Source organism: Crocodylus porosus, unplaced genomic scaffold, assembly GCF_001723895.1.
Source record: "Crocodylus porosus isolate Cpor-Errol unplaced genomic scaffold, CroPor_comp1, whole genome shotgun sequence".
NCBI lineage: Eukaryota > Metazoa > Chordata > Crocodylia > Crocodylidae > Crocodylus > Crocodylus porosus.
In genome coordinates this window covers 4,691,317-4,711,409 of record NW_017728937.1, presented here as the reverse complement: position 1 = coordinate 4,711,409, position 20,093 = coordinate 4,691,317, and the positions used below count along the sequence as shown (strand labels likewise).

General features: G+C 47.2%; 1 protein-coding gene across 3 annotated transcripts in view; it reads right to left on the bottom strand.

Annotated features, from left to right (window-relative positions):
- The window catches only part of RASSF7 (Ras association domain family member 7), an 82,334-nt gene extending 62,247 nt beyond the window's left edge, over positions 1 to 20,087 (bottom strand). For all 3 annotated transcript variants that reach the window (XM_019547297.1, XM_019547299.1, XM_019547295.1), the window contains exon 1: positions 19,941 to 20,087. The gene's annotated coding sequence lies outside the window, so the exon portion shown is untranslated. The remainder of the gene's footprint in view (positions 1 to 19,940) is intronic.
- Positions 20,088 to 20,093: the final 6 nt, after the last annotated feature.

Below are 20,093 nucleotides of genomic sequence, written 5' to 3'. Positions count from 1 at the left end.
GAATGCTGGGTTCACAAGACCCCAGACAGGTGATCCTCCAACCTCCTCCTGAATTTGCCCAAGGTAGGGGTGAGGACCACTTCCCTGGGAAGTTGGTTCCAGATTTTGGCCACCTAACTGTAAAATATTGCCTTCTGATCTCTAACCTAAACCTATTCTCCATCAGCTTATTACTCTGTTCCTCGTCACCCCAGGTGGTGCTGGGGAGAAAAGGGCTCTACCTATTTTCTGTTGATCTCCCCTGACGAGTTTGTAGGCAGCCACAAGGCCCCCCCTCAACTGCCTCTTGCTGAGGCTGAACAGGTTCAGGTCCCTCAGTCTCTCCTCGTAGGGCCTGTCCTGCTGCCCTCTCACCAAGCGTGTGGCCCTCCTCTGAACCCTCTCCAGGCTGGCCACATCCCTTTTGAAGTGTGATGCCCAAAACTGGACACAGTATTCCAATTGCAGCCTGACTAATGTTGCGTAGAGGGGGAGTATCACCTCTCTGGACGAGCTTGAGATGCATCTTTGGATGTATGACAAGGCTGGCTTTGCTGGCTGCGGTCTGGCATTGGAGGCTCATGTTCATCTTGGAGTCAATAATGACTCCAACATCCCTTTCTGCCTCTGTGCTTTCAAGAGGGAACTCGCCAGCCTGTATGTATGATGTGGATTCCTTCTCCCAAGGTGCAGCACCCTGCATTTATCTATGTTGAACCCCATCCTATTCTCATCTGCCCACTTTTGTAGTTTCTCTAAATCTATTTGCAGCCTCTCTCTCCCCTCAACTGTGTCCACCTCGCCCCACATCTTAGTGTCATCAGCAAACTTGGACAGCGTGCTTTCCACCCCTTCATCCAAGTCCCTGATGAAGATGTTAAACAATGCAGGCCCAAGGACTGAGCCCTGGGGTACCCCACTGCTCACATCTCGCCAGGTTGAGTACAACCCGTCTACCACTACTCTCTGGTTGCATCCCATCAGCCAATTTTTTACCCAACGAACTGCGTAGGCATCAATGCCACACTTGCTTAATTTATTGATGAGGATGGGGTGACAAACAGCATCAAAGGCCTTAAAGTCTAGAAAGAGTACGTCCATGGTGACACCATCATCCAAGGATTTAGTTACTTGGTCATAAAAGCCAATCAGGTTGGTCAGGCAGGACCTGCCTTTGATGAACCCATGCTGATTGCCCCTGAGCATGATCTCTCCTGCTGGGCCCCGCTTCCTGAGCACCAAGATGAGGCTTACAGGTCTAGAGTTACTTGGGTCCTCCTTCCTCCCTTTCTTAAACATTGGGGCCACTTTAGCCAGTTTCCAATCCCCCAGCACCTGGCCAGATGACCACGAATGCTCATATAGTCGGGCCAAGGGCACCGCGATGACCCCTGCCCTCAACACCCTTGGGTGGAGGGCATCTGGACCTGCAGATTTAAAAATGTCTAGACTGAGGTTAAGATTAAAGGTTAAATGTCTAGACTGGGGTTAAAGACACCCAGATGTCTGTTCTCCTGAAGGTGTTGCAGTAGGCCATATTGTGCTCTGAAGCGGCTGATCCTACTCTCTGGCAGTCAATGCAAGGGGAGCATGTGAAACCCTTCTGCATAAAGACACTAGTGAAAATTAGGGGTGCAGCAACAGAGATTTTTGGGGCCAATACCAATAACCAATTTTTAAGGCATATCGGCCTACAACAATCCAATTTCCAATACAGCTGCGTCCAGCTGGTAAGTCTGCCTAGCTGGGGCAGGGTGCAGGACAGAGCCGCAGCATACCCAGGGGGTGCAGGGGGGGGTGGCTCCCACCCCCGTGTGCACCCCAGGAGGGCATGGGGGGGCACTCATGTGCCCTCAATCTGCATGTAGCGGGGCAGGGCAGGCTGCAGCTGCAGGTGGCACCAAGCTTTTCCCAGTGGGGGCTGGGCCAGGCGGGGCTGCACTTAATGCAGGTGGCAGCAACACAGAGGGGGTTATGGGAAGGGCTGAAGCCACACCAAAGTTTGCCATAGCCCCCACATAGCCTCCCTTTCAGTGCCGCCACTGCCTGCCCTGAGCACAGTCCCCCCCCAAACGTGCCAGGAAGAGCCTGGTGCTGCCTTGGTTCCAGCTTGCAGTTGCAGCCCCCCATGGAGATCTGGTGGCACACGCCCCACCCCATGCCCTCCTGGGGTCCACGCAGCAGTGGGAGCCACCCGCACCCTCCAGACGAGCCGTGGCTCCATCCCATGTCCTGCTCCAGCTGGGCAGCACCTGCCTCAGCCCCACTCCCTCCCTCACCACGGGGGGTGGGGGGCAGGGTGTTGATCTCCCCCCCACAATCCATCACAACAGACTTACCAGCTGAATACAGCTCTCCAAGCTGTGCTCATCACTGCCTGTGTGCAGCTGTGCATGTGCATGTGCATGAGCATTTATCAGCCAAAGTATCAGCTACATAAGGCCAATTTCTGATACACTTGATTTTCTTTATATTGGTATTGATCTGACATCAGACCAATGTATTGGCGCACCTCTAGTGAAAACGAAGGACATGTAAATTGGTTGCTGGGGGACCCATACCTCTTGCCACCTAGGTAGCAGAGCTCCAGGAAGGAGCAAAAAGATCAATAAACACATGCTATCAGATTCAGCAGACTGAAGTATCACGTCACATTTCCTTATTTCTTATTCTCCTATTTCATAAGCATACGTATCATTCATAAGTCACTCTTCATCTCAGTTTAGCAGACTACTGCAGGGTTTGGCAAACTATTGCCTGTGGACCCGCTGGATCCAGACTGTGGACATAGGGCTTCAGGGGCATTTGAAGGTTTTGGCAGTGTTCAGGGGCAGATGTTTCCCCTGTACTACAGTGGAGAGAAGTGGATCCTTGCACCCACCTGTCTCTGACCCAGGTTGGGTCATTCCACCCTGCATGTGGAAGGTTGCTAACTGCTGGATTATTATATACGGCACAGAGGAAGAGACTAATTACTATAAGCAAATTAGAGGTAAAAAATCAAACCTACCCAATGTTGCGTTTCTGAAGTAACTCACAGTTTGTTGCTTTGTAATGAAAAAGAAAAAAATTAAGCAGGTACTGCAGAGTTGCTTCTGGAGACGGCTCTGCTGAATTCATTTATAAATATACATGTGCAAACTTTCATTACAACTTTCAAAATTGAAAAGGCCTTTAATGACCCTTTGCTGCAAGTTAAAAATTGCTTCCCTCCCTCATGTCCCCATTATCAAGTAAACAACAGACCACGGATTAATCCAGGTTAAAACCTTTGATAACGACACTTGTGTATTTTGGATGTCTCTGCTTCCCAGTATCTCACATTTGATTAATTAGTCAAAGGTGGTATAAATCCTAACCAGAACCCGCCTGTACATAATGGGCCCTTTAGGCAGCTAAAATGGAGCTACATCTGCAGCGAGGCTATTCAATCCCTTATCTTGCACAAAAATGCCTGGCACTATCTCGTCCTCCACAAAAGGGTTTGAGTTTTGGTTAACAGCCCTGTGAAAATAAACTGTTCAAAAAAGGGGCTGCAGTACAAAAGGAGGAGCTTTCACTTAGCAAAATACAAATCACAGGCTCACAAGGAGGGCATGCTTTGAAGTTGAATGGAAGGGACAGAGCTTGGGAGTGTGTTGCTCCTTCATTGATGCCTCAGCATGTGTGATTGTTTAATACTGCCTTTTAATCTCTGATTCTGTCTCACTCAGGCAGAGAATCCTGACATTTATGGCTCTTAAGAATAATTTATTTGAATGCTAATTTATCTATGAATAGACCAAGTTTCCCCCAAACTGGAAAAACTGGTCCAAAGCAATATCAAGGTGGGAGATCACATTTTAAACCCTTAAGGCCAGAAGCTCAGCTGGAACATTACAATACTAGGGTGGGAGCTAACTCAGGTGCTGGTATGTAGGTGGCCCAGTGTTCTGGGCATGAATATGCAGGTTGATATGATACCTCTGAGCCCCTACCTACAGCATGAAAAGGGAGATATAAAAGATCTGCAGTAAAATTGTCAAAGGCTCCAAAATCACTTACCTGCCTAAATCACATTTTCAGGGATGCCTCAGGCCTTTAGGAGCTTCAGTCTCCTGAGATTTAGATCTTAAGAACAAGACACATTTTAAATGAGACTTAAGACTTTTGGGCCAGACATTACATTTTTACCAGTATAGGTATCAGAAACCAGTCTATACCCATAACAGAAGTTCAGCACATAGACTGGTTTTAAAATGGCAGAACCCAGTCTAAGATTTGCACCCCCAAAGGGCAAATGTGTGATCTGCTTATGCTGCCTACAGCAAACTGCATAACTTAGATTGCTTCCACCTCAGGCTTTTTAAATTTCTGTACATAGCCCAGGAGGCAGGGAAAAAAGTTATCTGATTTATTTTGCTACTGTTTCTTTTTTTCCTATGTAGGTTGATATTAAGAGGCAATTAGAAGGACAACATTAATTGAGAAGTCATTGGATAGGTAATTTTTTAACCTAGCATTATGTTTCACCACTCAAAAAATAGTAAAACTGAATGTAATAAGAAAAACAGTATTTTTCAGTTTACTTTATACGTTTAATAACACTGTATCTAAGTCAGTTGTTTCCCCTCTCTGTATAGGTTCACATAGCACAAGGTTGGGGGAGGAAACAGGACACCCCAAACTTTTGAAACTTTGGACAGAAATTTTTGTAAGACCCCAATTCATAGGTGGCCTAAGAGACAAAAGTACTTCTTGAAGCCAAGTAGATTTCAAGGACGTGTTAAAGAGAAGCAAGGTTTCTTTGGCAATATCTTTTAACAGACCAAACATATAGCTAGGAGAAAAGTAAGGTTTAGTAATATCTCTTCCTCAGGTCTGGGGAAGAAGCAGAAACATCCTAAGCTAAACACTAGATAAAACAGTGGCTTGCATTTAAAATATATGACTGTATGGAGTTAAATCAATAATGAATAGTAATGATAAAGTTAATTCTACTGAAGGGCACGTGGTGCCCAAAATGTCTAACACTTTTCCTAATTGCATAGTTGGTCCAGTAAGAGAGAGATATTACTAAACATACCTCACTTCTGGAAAGTTACTAGGACACTGCTTCCCAGGGATATTAACCCAGGTATAGCTACATTAGTGCAAACCACCAAACGCAGACCAACCCTGCTACAATGTCAGCAAAGACAAGGTCCGTGGAGGAATCATTGTTACTAAAAGAGCTGAGAATCAATGCTGACAACCTATCGTCTAGGGGGTTTAGGTCACAAGTGCACAGCCTTGGTGTAGATGCCTACAGGTCCAAACATATCCCTTGACATTTCACTCGTGTGCAAAAATTAAATAACCCAGAGGCGAGACCAACAGAAACACAACATTAAATGACTAACTTTCACAGCTATTCAAGGGCTCTATGACTAAGTAAAGTGCTGAAAAATAAGTACTGTGATTGTGTATGTAAACACTTGCTATATCTGAAGGATGGGAGGAGCTGTGCCTTTTCTGCAAGACATTGTTTCCCCAAAAGGTGTGCCATGGTACACAATCATGCTGCACAGATCCCCCCTCATGTGAGAAGGTAAATGCTCCCCTTTCCTGCCCAGCACCCTGTGCTAGCCATGCCAGCCTGCAGCTGCTCCTCTGGGGACTGCTGACACCGCTGCTACCTTCCTCTGTCCATCCCTGTGCCCATGGCAGCCTCTGTGCCAGCCCCTCTCACCCCACACTGTGATCATCAGTCTCATTCCCACCACTCCTCCTACACTCCTGGGGCTAGCAGGAGGGGCCACAGGGACAGTGGCTGGCACACAAGACCCTGCAGGAGCAACCTCAGCAGCTGAGGCTGCCCTTGCCCCCTGTGATCCAGACCAGGGGTCAGGAGGGGACAGACAGTGAAAATAGCAGGGCACATCCCAGTGACATCTGTGGTACCATCTAAACCAGTGATTCTCAACCTTTTTAAGCCTCAAGGCCCCCTCCATGTCTTTTCTGAATTAGATCTCTCACAGTCATTTTTAACTGGGGTGCTGCAAAATTCAGATAGGTTATGGGGGGCCTTGAAGCCAAAAATGTTGAGAACCACTGGTATAAAGACTCGTTTGCTTAAAAGAAACATGTTTTAGGTGTCACTTTTTTAACAGTACATCACTGGTATGATTTCCTCTGGCAGAGAAATGAAATGCATTATATGTTTTGAAAGGCACACCCCCCCCCCACCACCTTTGCAGGCATAAGCGTGAAAAGCACCATCAATTTTAATCCAGAAAAAAAAAAAAGTGTGCCCCAGGTATCAAAAGTCTGAGAAACAGTCATAAGGTGAGCAGGACCAGCTGCAGAGTTTGGATGATAAGCTTCACATTAGGCAGAGAGAGAAGTAAAGTATCATCAGCCACGGTGGGCAAGGCACTGCATTGGGATTCATGAAATGTGGGTCATAGGGTAACTTTTGCCACTAAGCAACTGGGTAACCTTTGGCAAGTCATTTTGCTTCCCTTTCCCCACCCCGCCGGCCCCATTTCTGTCTGCAGTCTCTTATTATGTGTTTATCCACTACTTTGCAGAACAGAGCTCTGATCTGGATTGCTAATCTCCAGACATCCATTCATACTAATGTAACAAGCAAGAGCAAACACCATGGAACTGAATGAAACCATTTGTTTATTCTTATCTACTTAGGAAGGTGGTGGTAGCATTCAATCAGCTCCCACCATGCAGCAGTCGACATCAGCAGGCAAAAGGTGAAACACCCCTCCCTGTGCATCTAGCTACCATGAGGGAGACAGTAGAGGAAATCATTTCCCACAGAAATAATTAGGCTGATGAAGACTACTGGAAAGTCCTACATGACCATCCTTGACATACAGAGTCTGGGTAATGACACGGTACAAGCTGAAGGCAGGAACATCTCATTTCTTACCTATAGCCACCTGCTTCCCCAGACAGACAGAAATAAATAGGTGCATGTTTCTCCTGATAGCATGCTGTAGTAGGATGATCAAAGTGATTCCAGCGTACAGCAGCTGGTACTATACAAGGATTCCAGTATATCCCAGTTTGTCTCACTAGCTTGAGCAGATTCTCCACTGGTATTTTTCTTCAATAAGTAGAAAAGGCACCGACTGTTCGGTAGGTAGGTGCATATCCTCAGAGGCTTCCATGGTCAGCTGCATAGAGATGACGTGATAGGGGTTTAAAGGATACAGATTTCTGGTAGAAAAAAGTTAGCATACATTCTCGTCTCACAGGCCAGGGGAAAAGGGAGTGAACCAGAAGCATTTGTCTCCCTTTGGCTTACCAGTTGCTTAGAGGGTTCTGGTGTGAACCTCGGATGCCACAACCCATCAGGTGCACATGGTATGTACACATGCCATCTCCCAGAACAGTGTGGGAAGGAAGATGTCTAGTGAGGAGAGTTATAGACCAAGACCTATGATTTCTCAGCCTCCCATTAGTATACAAACTACAGGTTCAACCCCATCCCTCTACACCATCCCCCTCCCATGCATACAAAGGCAGGTCATTACACTGGTGTAGGTTGTAGTCACGTTGGTCTAAGGACCTAAGGACATAAGCAGACAAGGTTCTTTGGGTGAATCTGATATCTTATTAGATCAACTTAAATAGATGGAATAAAAGCACTGATCAATAGAAGATTCCTATTCACTTCAGCAGGTGATGTGTGGGCTTCAGCATAGCTTCAGTTCCTGCACCATACGCTTATAGCTGACCCTTTCAGGTGTTTTGTAAACCTACTGTGAGCATCAATTCTTTTCTTCCTAAGGCAAACAGGTAAGAGGTAAAATGGTATTCATACCCAGCGAGGGCAGTCTTTGCAAAAAAGGCTATTTCCAGTCCAGACTCTGAGTCTAGGCTGACATTAGGTAGCTTGGCAAAGAGACTCTTACTAGCTCTTAGTGACACAGATGCTTGACAGCCATATAGCACAAGATAAAGCAGCTGCCAGCCAGAAATATCCTAGGAGGCCAGCAGGACCAAGCAAGCCTTTGTGGACAGGAGCAGTTCAAAGGAGCTGCTATTCTGGCTGCAACAGTTGGCTGTGCCTTGCCATAGTTATCTTGTCCAGCCACATTCATTTGCAGCTAAGTTCGTGGATCCCTCTTGAAAATTGTTGTCTGATCACCAGCTACTCCAGCGCCGATCTCTCCACCATCTAAATCACAGTTCACGCTATGAAATAGTTGCATACATCTCTGCCAGCTGAATGCAGAGCTTCTCTCAAGAGGGCAGAATGGCCAGGCTGGACACGCCCCCAAAGGTCCTGCCTATTACACATGGCACATATCCTCCTGTGCATCATTAACAGATCTATTCTCTGCTCACACCACTTATTTCAAAGAAATATCTTCTCTCTCCCCTGTTACTGTAGACCAGTGGCGGGCAAAATGTGGCCTGGTGGCCGGATGCAGCCTGCCAGGCCATTCTATCCGGCCCATGGGGCCCTTAAAAAATTTAGAAAATTAATATTACTCTGCCCTGGGGTGCCTGTCATGCAGCCCTTGATGGCTTTCTGAAACTCAGTAAGCGGTCCTCTGCCAAAAATAATTGCCCGCCCCTGTTGTAGACTGTGCCTAGATAATGATCTATAAATACCTTCAGCATGTCACTGGCTTGGAACTTTTAAATGACGCAATAATGATGGAGGCTTTGCAGTAACATGCAGAAACCAAGTTCAAAACCACATACCAGGCAGTAGGGAGACTGACACCAGCCCAGCTGGGCTGAGGTACTGTTATCACTACAAGAGACACTAATAGGGTGTCCTTAACAGGTGTCTTTCCCAAATTGCTCTAAAAAAAGAGTACAGAATCAAAAACGTGTTCCTCCTCCTTATGGAGTTCCTGAAAACCGCCAAATTTCCAGACAGTGCTGAGCACTGGCCCTCTGAAAACTCTTAATCTTTTTTGGAGTCCTTCAGGCTGGGTATGCAAAACCTGAAGCACCCAAATCACAGCAGCCATTAGGATCTTGACTCACCATTAAGAGCTACAGCCAGCTCCCTTTCACTAGGATAGGGTAGCGAGCACCCTGATTCAGGGAATCAACAAAACCGATTTTGTTCTTTTTGCCAGCACAACTAAGAGGGGGACTAATGTAGTAAGGTGTTTCACACAAACATTACCAGTCTCTTGCTACTGCTTGTTATGGAAGTTACCGATCCCACCACGACTATTTGCAATGAGGTCCAAGAAGTCAGTCCCTTTTGGCCCGACACAAACGCAAGACATTGTAGCAGTTTTACATAAGTGTTTTAAATAGATATAGTTAAAACTGGCACAAGCCTTAGCGTACAGTTATTACACTGGTTTAGCTGTACCTATACACAAACTTGTACTAGTTCAAATTAAAGTGAACCATGTTTAATTAAAATTGGTGTGTGCCTAGACACACATTAGCTTAGTTTGCTCTGCTGGTAGATTTATAGGGACCAGCTCAGCCAACATCAGCCAAATTTACACAGATAAAGGTACAGGGTAACAACTTAAACAAATGTGACTTTGTTTGAGATGCTCCTTTATTTTAGCCTGTACAACCATCTACACATAGAACTGAATAATTCAACACAAACGCAGAACCATTCTGCTCTAAAGCAAACAGAAAACTCCAGAAGCAAATACATATGCAAGTTGGTTAAAAAGCAGGACAGCCACTGATCACGCATTAGTTCTGACACTATCCTTAAATATCTTCCCCTGGGATGTTCCTTAGTCAACTGGCAGGTCCCTAAGGCAGTGGTTCTCAACCTTTTTTGTACTAGGACCCATTTGTAAGCAGCAATGGCCAGCCTTGACCCAGCAACCTTTGCTCCGGCAGCCTGCAAGGGAAAAGCCATACTTTCCCACATTTTTCTCCTTTAAAAATGGATTCTCCTTTAAAGTTTGTTCTGGATCCTTTCACATATATTCTTGTGACCCATGCTTGGGTCTCAACCTATGGGTTGAGGAACACTACTCTGAGATGAAGCTTCAGAGCTGGTCTAAGTCAAATGAGTGAGAAAATCATGAATGTCTAAAAGAAGCTTATATAAAATGAACTGGAGCACCCTCACTCCAAGTCAAAGTCAGTATTTCTTCTCAGCCCACTGCTGCAATGAGCCATTTTGTTTAGTAGCACAGAGCTGGACAGACTTCTAGAGATAACCCCACTGGGTCAGTAGAGAAGCACCTTGGTGTTGCTAGGTGGGAAGACAGGAAGTGAGGAGGACCCCATACAATGTTAACTCCCATCTACTGAAACAGTTTGAGTATATGGAAGTGTCGACTTCCATAGTGCTGATAGGAGTAAAATAGCTTGCTAACACATACCAGTTCAGCAGTGTCCCAAACTGTGCCATCTTATCACACAAACAGAATTACCATGAACTAGAGTTGTGCTGCCTTCCCCAAATCTCATGGTATAACACTAGACAACACTAGAAAAGCTACACAAGCATATATATCTATATAAGCTAGCTTTATCCATATAGCCAATTTCACTTCCCAAGGTAGAAGACATAAAGGTGTCATCCTGGTTAACGTTGTTTCATTATTACATTGCCGATCTCTTAGAGAAAGTACTCGTTTAGAGTCAAGCAAGGTTTGATTATAATGCTGTTTGGCCACTGCCTGCTAGTAGGTAACTACTGTGATGCAATTAGATGCACTTAACATCATTTTGCTCAGTCGCGTTTTTCAAGAATGTAACTACGACGTTAAGCGAGGAGTAGTTGTACCAGCATAGATTTTCTTATAACTGCATGCACATCAGGTGGGAGGGGGTTGCTCCTTTACCGATACCAGTGTAGGTAGAAGGAAGGACAGGTAACACCTTAGAGACTAACTGGTTTGGAGAGCCATAAGCTTTCATAAGTAGTGGCCTACCTCGTCAGATGCTATGTTGAAATACGCTGTCGCTTACAAAAGTTTATGCCTCTATAAACCAGTTAGCTTCCAAGGTCCCACTCTGCCCTGCCTTCTGTCTGACTCCAACTAACAGCTAACTACCTTTCTGTACTAGTAGACTTTGAGTGGAAAATCTGTCTTATATAGTAAAGCCAAGAGGTCAAAGCAAAGCTAAGAGAAGCAGGAAAATAGGGGTTATGACCAAAAGAGTCCACTCAGTTCCTTGGTCACCCGATGCCCACACAAATTACACCAGAAACACTGGGTATTACACTGTTTTAGCTCCTTTGGTTTAGTGCAATGAACTTCAAAGATCACAAGGCACCGCACCTTCAAATGACTCAGTCAAATGCTGTGCTGGACTTATTATGCCATCTCTGACCAACTGCCAGAAGATCTGGCCACGACTGGAAAGTTTTGTGGTAGATTTTTACCTAGTCGCCAGCAGATATGTAATATGCACTTATACACAGGAGTAAGTATACTGTTAAAGGTTGCTAAAACCTGGATTCACTTTTTTTCAGTCTGCTCGTACGTGAACATCAGCAAAAGGCTCTTCCCATCTTAGAACCCTTTTATTGTCACCACAAAATATTATGGCCCACAACAGATTCACAGAGCAAGACTGAGGTGTTTGGACAACTGGTGCGGGGGGGGGGGGGGGGGAATATCCGACTACTCTCCTCCACCCCGAAGGATCAGTGGAAGACATGCAATTTATCATGAGGCTTGTTTTGCACAGAATTTGTTGATATGTGAGGGGGAGAAATATTTTAGTAAAACGTTAAGTACTTTGTTCAAAAGAAAAACAACCGGGAGGTCAGAAAAACCCCATCATCCTTTGAGATAAGACAGGAATTATTTTGAAGACATCCCAGCAGCGTCCATGATAACCATGACAGAAAGAACAGCACTTGAAAGCACAGCAAAGGATTCCTGGAATTCCAGCAGGCACAAGGTCTCCACACAAGTGAAATCTGAAGCTTCCCTCTCGGTCTTACCAAACTGCACTGAACACCCTGGTCCATGCCCTATAGGAGAGCCAAGCTTTTACATTAGGTAACGGAGATGAGAAACCCTGCTGGATAACAGGGGCATGCAGGGTTCAGAGAATGCTTTCTACCCTACTCAATCTTCCCAGAAAAGCTTCTGACACATACTTCTCTCAGGGGGGTATTTGGAAACTGCCATTCTGAAAGTGATGTATTTGGTAGCTGTGTTGGTCTGAGACAAAAAGATATGCAAAGCTCTGCAACTCTTGGTTCAGAAACGATACCTATTATTAGACCAACTAAGAAATCACAAATAAGGATTTTATTTTTTTGGCAATTTCTTAGTTGGTCTAATAACAGGTATCGTCTCTGAACCAGGAGTTCTAGAGTCTTGCAGTTCTTAAAGGGATGCGTTCCCAGCTCCTCAACAGCTCTTGTACAAGACGAAGGACTGGGCACAGCCTGCTTTGACAATGTCCATCCCTGGAGGTTTTAAGTGGGTATGCTCATACTTCTTCCTGGTTCCAGCAAAGCTCAGTGGAAGAGTGCACAATGCGGCATTCTTCTGCTGACAGTGAAGGCTGCCATGTTCATGCCACTGCATGTCACAGTGCCTGCTGCCTGCAGAAACTTGTTCAGCACACTAGTGTTCCCTTATCACAGCTTCTCGGTGCCACAGCATCATAGACAAGTAGGGCTGGAAGGGCCCTCCAGAGGTCATTTAGTCCAATCCCTTGCCTGAGGCAGGATGATCCCTATCTCCTATTTCATACAATTCATAATCTAAACTCTTCATAAGATTATCTTCAACCTTAACACAATGCACCTAATGCCCTAACCTACCACAGGTAAGGCGAGGGAACCACAGCAGCCAATGTCCTGCTTCTATAAAAGGAAGAGGTGCGCCAATACATTGGTCTGATATCGGATCGGCACTGATATGAAGAAATCTGTCTGTATCGGAAATTGGCCCAATATGAAGGCCCGTGCACACATGCAACCACAGTGCAGCACGTAGACAGTGAGGAGCACCGCCCAGCAGCATGGAAAGCTGTGTGCAGCCGGTAAGTCTGTTGTGGTGGACGGAGAGCAGGGAGGGAAGGTGTGCGTGGGGGGCAGATCAAGGAGACCTGCAGTGAAAGAGGGAGTGTGGCGGGGGCAAGCGCTACCCAGTTGCGGCAGGGTGCCGGACGGAGCTGCGGCTTGGCCGGGGGGCAGATCTATGCTGCTTGTCTGGGAGCCGCTCATCCAACAGCTCCTGCCCCTGCTCTTGGTCCAGGAGGGCAAGGTGGGGGCATGTGCTGCCGAGTCAGCGCAGGGCAGAGCAGAGCTGGGGTTGGGCCGGGCTCAGTTGTGCTCAGACTGGGTGGCAGCAGCGCTGGGAGGGGCAATATGGGGGGCTAGGACAAATATTGGGCTGGCTGCAACCCCCTCCATAGCCGCCTCTTAACACCACTGCTGCTCACCCCAAGTGCAGCCCAGCCCTGTCTGGCCAGGCCTAGCCCAGCCACAGCTCCGTGCAGATCTGGGGGCATATGCCCCCCCCACCCCGTGGCATGCAGCAGTGGGAGCTGCCCTCCCCAATGCACCCCGGACAAGCCATGGCTCCATCTCACACTCGCCTCACCTCAGCCAGGCAGCACTTGCCCAAGGCCCTGTCCCAACCCCACTCCCTCCCTCACCACAGGGAGCCTTGATCCACCACCCCCTGCCCCCCCACACTCCTTCCCTCCCCTATCCCCTGCCACCACAACAGACTTACCAGCTGGACACCGCTCTTCAAGCTGCCAGGCTGGTATCAGAAATCGTATCATAATAGTCGATATGCCTCCTTAAAAATCAGCTATCGGTATCAGCCCCAAAAATCTAATCTTTTATTAGCACCCCTAATAAAAGGTTGTTAATATATGCTCAAGAGATCCCAGGAAGGAGACCATGCACCCCTTCTCCCCCAACTACAGAGGGAGGTAAAGCTACCCCCACCCCAATCCATACCAATGTGACTATGTGGTAAAATTCCTTCCTGACCCCAAATATGCTGATCAGTCTGACCCTGAATGGAGGGACAAGACCCTTTAGCTAGGAACCTCCAGCTTTGGTCCCAGCAGGAGCATTGGCACACTCCAGCCAAAATCCCCAGTCCTGGTTGTAGCCAACACCCAATGCCTCCAAGGGAAGCTTAAAAACACCCTGACACTAGCAGAAAGGAAGGGGGAGGGGGAACCAGCAAAGCTCAAAAGCATGGGAAATACTTATAGTACAACATAGGCTTAGCTACGCTGAATCATCCAACTAGTGCCTATCCAACCTCTTCTTGAACACCTCCAGTGATGGAGGGGCCACAACTTCTCTCATTAGTCTATTCTAACAGTGAAGAAGTTTTTCCTGATATCCAATCTAAATGTACTTTGCCATAACTTCAGACCACTGGTCCACATCCTCCTCTCTGCTGCAAGACAGAAAAGGTGCTTTCTTTCTTCTTTATGGCAATCCTTCAAGTCCTCGAAGACTGCAATCATGTCCCCCTTTACGCACTTCTTTCTGCAAGCTGAACATGCCAAGCTCCTTCAGCCTCTCCTCACTTTCTAAGCCCTTTACCATTCTTGTCACTGGCCTCTGGACCCTCTCTACCACAGTTCCAAGTGGTTCTCCTAGCAGCCTGATGGCTTTTCAGAAGCAATGATGAGGTGTCTCTTTGGCTCATTGTTTTTGAAGCCACCTAAACCTTCAGCAGTTTACTCCTTCCCTACCCCTCACTTTCAGCACACTCGGGCAAACTCCCCTAGCCCAATTCCTTATCATTCCTTATGAGGACACTGCCATCACATCCTTTCCTCATGTTCTACCCTCTACCCCAGGGACAGGCAATTATTTTGGGCGGAAGGCCGCTTACTGAGTTTTGGCGAGCCATCAAGGGCCATATGACAGGCAGCAAGGGGCAGATAAATATTAATTTTCTTCATTTTTTAGGGGCCCCATGGGCCGAATAAATGGCTTAGTGGGCCGCATCCAGCCCACGGACCGCATTTTGCTCACCCTTGCTCTACCCCATGCATTATGTGCATGATTCTGAAGTGCCAGCATCCAAAATTCAATAGGAGTTGAGTTCTCAATGCCCCCAGTGATCAGGCGCCGCTAGTCTCTGCTGCGAAAGCTCATGAGATGCATGCATGAATGCTTTCTCTTGCATTGACCAGCACCCGCATGAACAGCCAGCTCCTCACAATCCCCCAAACTGATTTCTAGCAGGCAAGAACTGAACTGGACCATGATGCCAAACACCTGCTTTTGCTCAAGGCTAACGCGGTCTCTGTCTCCTCTCTAGAGGTACAGGGAGCACAGCATTCAAAAGCCACTTCATCCTTCTCTAGCTCACTATTGTTTTATAGTAGTTATAAGTAACAGTCACAAGGCAAGAGAAATGAAGAGACAAGCACATTCTTATCTGCAACCTGCTGCAGGGCTAATGTGTTGAGTGTAATCAGAATTTCCAGAAGGAAACCATCGAAACTATGTAAACACATACTAGTTCTTATCTACTCCATTTGCCATGGAATTTAACCCCTCTCCCAAAACTCCCTCATATCCCACCTCCTTCCAAGTGATGGGCACTTGAGATTTGGATAAGCCCCAGTGTCCATGCCTGTCTTTGAACACAAATAGAGGATGACCTAAAAAAAAACCCCAAACCCTCTCTAGGAATACTCCAGCCAGTTCTTCGGTTCTCCCTCCATCCCCACCCCTTGTCAAACACTCTTTCCACCGGCCAAACACACCCTCTGCTCACCCCGGGCAGCTTCTGCAGAAGTCCAGCTGGCTCATGAAGAATCCTCATCTGGGCTGCCTCACAGCTGGAGAAACTGGAAGGCGACCACTCCAAAAACCCTCCCATATTCCCTCTGGCCTTGCTGCAATGTCCCAGCTAACGTTCTCCAGGCAGAGCAAAAAAAAAAAGCAAACTGCTTCCATGAGGGCTAAGATGCAGTGCTAAAAGGCTGTATCGTGTGTATTCTAACTTCTGTTCAATTGAGATGATGCAGACCAATGCAGAATGAGTCTCAAGTCTTCTTGCCTGCCTTTGCTGCTCCAACTCCACAAAGTCCAGCTGTACCAGGGAGAGGCAGGCAGAAAGAGGCAGCTAAGTTGGCTCACAACTCATTAAACAGTGCAAAGACAAGCACAGAGTAGCTTTTGCCACAGCTGTGCAGATGGTAAATGGGTTTAAAACTTAGTGGATGCCAAGACAGTCACCGGTAGGACAGTCTGCCCAGCTCTGCAGAGCTGAGAGCCGCTCCAAGTCATTTTATCCTGGACGGTCATTAGAAGATTTCCATTTTTATGGGCACTGCATTACTCCGCCTGAAGCTAAACAACAAATCAAGGGCTGCTTCTCCCCCCAGCCCTTCCCCCCTTCACTAGTGAAGCCAGCCTTGCTAAATAGATGATTTCACTTCAAAAGAAAAAAAACAACAATGGAAAGTGAGCGCTCTTACTCTGGCCACCTGAATTTTAAAACAAAATGAACAGGGACCATCTTCTTAGAGCCCCTAACTGCTACCAATTTATTTCAAGGACAATAGGGAAATCCCTGCAAGTTCCACCTGCTTCTTTTCAGGGAAGTGCTGACACTGGATGTAGAGAGAAACTCACTCTCTCCTTTCACATGCCCAAATTAAACCACTTAACTCTCAGGAGAAGGCAACGTTTTACTTTGTATTCTTATAGCCCCTAGCACATCCTCTTGTTGCTTCTAAGCATGACTACAGTCAGTTAACAATGCCACATGCATATCTACCAACAGACAATTAGGATCTCTTTTAGCAAAGTACTGAAAAAAATATATGAAGATGTTAATTTTATAATGCTGAAACCTTTCAGCAAGGACCTGCAAGAATTAATGATTCTCAGAGGCCACAGTTCTTTGAACAATTACGCATCTCCATTTTATAGGTGCGTTCTCAGAGGTATTAAGTAAAGTTGTAAGTACATGCAAGGTCAGGATTTTTGAATCAGGGTTGCATGATTCACATTGTAAGAGACAGTTCCTACCCCAAAAATCTTACAATGTAAACCAGGGGTCAGCATCGTATGGCCCATGGGCAGAATCCAACCCATGAATGGAGGCTTCAGCAGCACTGGAGTGTGCGTGCATGGAGGGCGGGGGGAATGATGACCACTGGCAATAGGTGGGTCCTGGTGCCAGCCCAGCTCTTACCCAAGATGGGTCATTCCAGCCCACACTTAGAAAAGGTTGCCTACCTTTGACCTAAACAGACCAGCCAGAGAAAAAGCAGGGTAAAAAGTGACAAAATACCACCCTCTTCTTCAGATGGTAAAACTGAGGCCCATGCTAATTAGTGTGACTAAGTTGAACACCAAGGGGTCTGGGGCAGATCTGTCACCTGAGTCCAGATATGCTGAGCTCCAGCTATGTGCCATAACCTTAAGGCCAGCAGCCTTCCTGGTTCTTCCTCTCCCAGAGCCCTGAGCAGCACAACTACTTCCATATTCATTGCTGGGCACCTGCACACACACAAGCTCAAAAACACACTCATTAAATTAAGCTGGCAACAAAAAGGCTTAAAACCAGCCAAGCAGCCCTAAATGACATCACGAAGGATGCCCCAGAGACAGATTTTCAAACCTAAGAGAAGGCTGCTGATAAGACACATCATGGGTCAAACTAAGAGCAACCAAGCACAATCCAGAACAGGGAGAAAGAGGAGGAAGCTGAGAGGGCACATGCACCAGTCAGCTGAGTAACCGAGAAACACTTCACAAGCATTAGTTAAACCCAACTAGCATGTGAGGATGCAGATCAGTACTACAGCAGGGCTAGCAAACCAAATGATTGGGGGAGGAGGGTCAAGGCAGGCAGGAATATGCCCGGGAAAATTCTCACTCACACATGCTGGAAATATAAAAATCACTTAAAAAATAATCCCTAATTCTTGCCTTCCACTTCATGGGATCCCCCCACCCCCACATTGTCTCATTCAACATGTCCTTGTTCTTTCCTGGGGCAGCAGAAAGAAGTGCTCCTATTTTTCTTTTCTATGGCATTCATTCACTTTTTCATGCCCCAGCTAAGCAACAGTCCAAGTCTTTTTAGTTTTTCCAGGTTTTACATGATATTCATGATTTTTAACCCCTTCTATATCTTTGAGGGAAGAGAAACAGGAAAAGCGGGGGGAGGGTTATAACAGATTTCTATAATATTTACAATACCATTTTCTACCCTGTTCCATTTTGTTTTACTTTTATTACCCCAGCGCACATTAATTCACCCACCCACTTACTTCGCATTCCTCAGAAGTTTTCACTTAACTGTCCCTCCTGAAACACTGGTCCTTCTCCCTCTCCTGAGTGGCTACAATTAAACCTGGCACACAAGACTGGAAGGAATCATCTGAATTGCTCATACACAAAGCGCATAGCTTTGTTGACAAACGCAAAGTAAAGTGGTTTGACCAAGGTCACTGCACGAGTCAGTGGCAGAGCTGGGAACTGGACTGCCTGGCTAGATGGGGAAGTGGGTGACCTATGATGAGCATCATGGCAGAAAATGTACAGCAGTAGGATGTCTTCATTAAAAAAGTCACAAAGAATGTAGCCCCAGATACTGGCAATCCCTGTCACCACAGACACGCACACAGATTAGTCAAACTACACTTCCTCCTTCCCAGTCTTTCTGTAGTGCTGTCAGAGTGAGCTAAGAGGAGCAAAAGCAAAGAGATTTGCTGCTCAGCAGAAACTAGGACAGGTCTACTTGCTGCACTGGAGTGCTGAAACCCTCCACACAGAAGTTATGGCATCAAAGGCCGTGTTTGCTTTAACTTAGCAGAGAGCCAGGAGACAATTGTGACTCCTGTTGCCAAACAGAGGGTAAATACAGTTTCCCAGGCAACAAGAATTAAACCTGCTGCAAGCAGTGCCACCTGTGCCCACTGTGCTATGACACTAAGTCTCCTTGGAGGGTCAGAGAAGGAAGGCATGGGCTGTGGCAGAGACCTGGGAAGGGCAGAGAACAGGTACCCAACAAGAGAACTGTTCGCTTATTAGGGTCAATGGACAATGCTTACTTCACACACTGACACCCACGGAGCTGTGAGCAGGGCAGGCCCGTGTGCTGCTTTTAGGGGATTGTAGGCTGATGCCCACCAAGAAAAGGTATAAGCGTCTCTTAAAAGAGGAGGCCGCTGAGTAAGTAACAACTCGTTTCTTGGGACAAAACAGAAAAGAAAAACAGGGAAGGGAGTAAGGTCACAAGTTTAAAATAAAGGATCTGGAAGGGGACACCGAACAGTGCACACCGGACAGTGCCCGCTGGCCCTCAGAGAGCTGGTGGACACTGCCCAGGGATCGGCATAATGGGGATAGGGGGCAAAAGGCTGCCCGGACAGAAGGGAAAGGATGGACACCGGAGAGAAGGGGAAGGAACAACATGCCTGATTCTGAGTCCTAGCTACTGATGCCACAAGCGAGCCCTTCTGGAAAAGACAATCCATTGCATTAAAAGCATATGGGGGATGGGAGTAAGAGTTATGGGGCTGCTGATTCCTACACCCATTCCAATTCTCAGCTGTGCTAACTTTTTTTTTTTAGTCCTTAAACAAAACAACTCCCCCCCCCCCGCCCAGCCCTAGCACTCACCACAGCCCCTGTCCTCCACCTCTGAGCAATGTCCCCCCTTCCTGAAGCACAAGCCAGCAATCCCGGCTCCTCTGGCCTGGCAGGGCTGGGGCTGGCCCTTCTCCCGGGGGGGCTACAAGCTCCCTGGCACACAAGCCCATGCCAAGGAGATGAAAGGGAACTTGGACCCTCCATCTCCAGCCTGCGGGGTGAGGAGACACAACCCAGAAGGGCTCATTAAACCCCCCGGCTTTAAAAATAAAAATAAAAAGGAAAAAAACCGAGAGAGCTGAAGAATTTGGGGGTCCCGCTCCAGGAAGGCACATGCTAAAGGTGAGGGGGGAGGGAAAAAGGGCCAAGAGCCGGGAAGCAGGGAGCGGGGTGCTGGGAGAAGGGCAAGCAAGGCCGGGGGGAGCAGAAGAGAAGAAGCCGCCGGGGCTGCACTGACCTGCCTGGATCCTCCTCTCCCAGAAGCCGGGGCAGCCACAGCCAGCGCGGCGGCTCCTCCTCCTCCTCCTCCTCCTCCCGCCGCCGCACAAGGTCACGGGCTCCTCTGCACTTCTTAAACTTGGACGCGAGTTGCCAGCCGATCCCCCCGGCC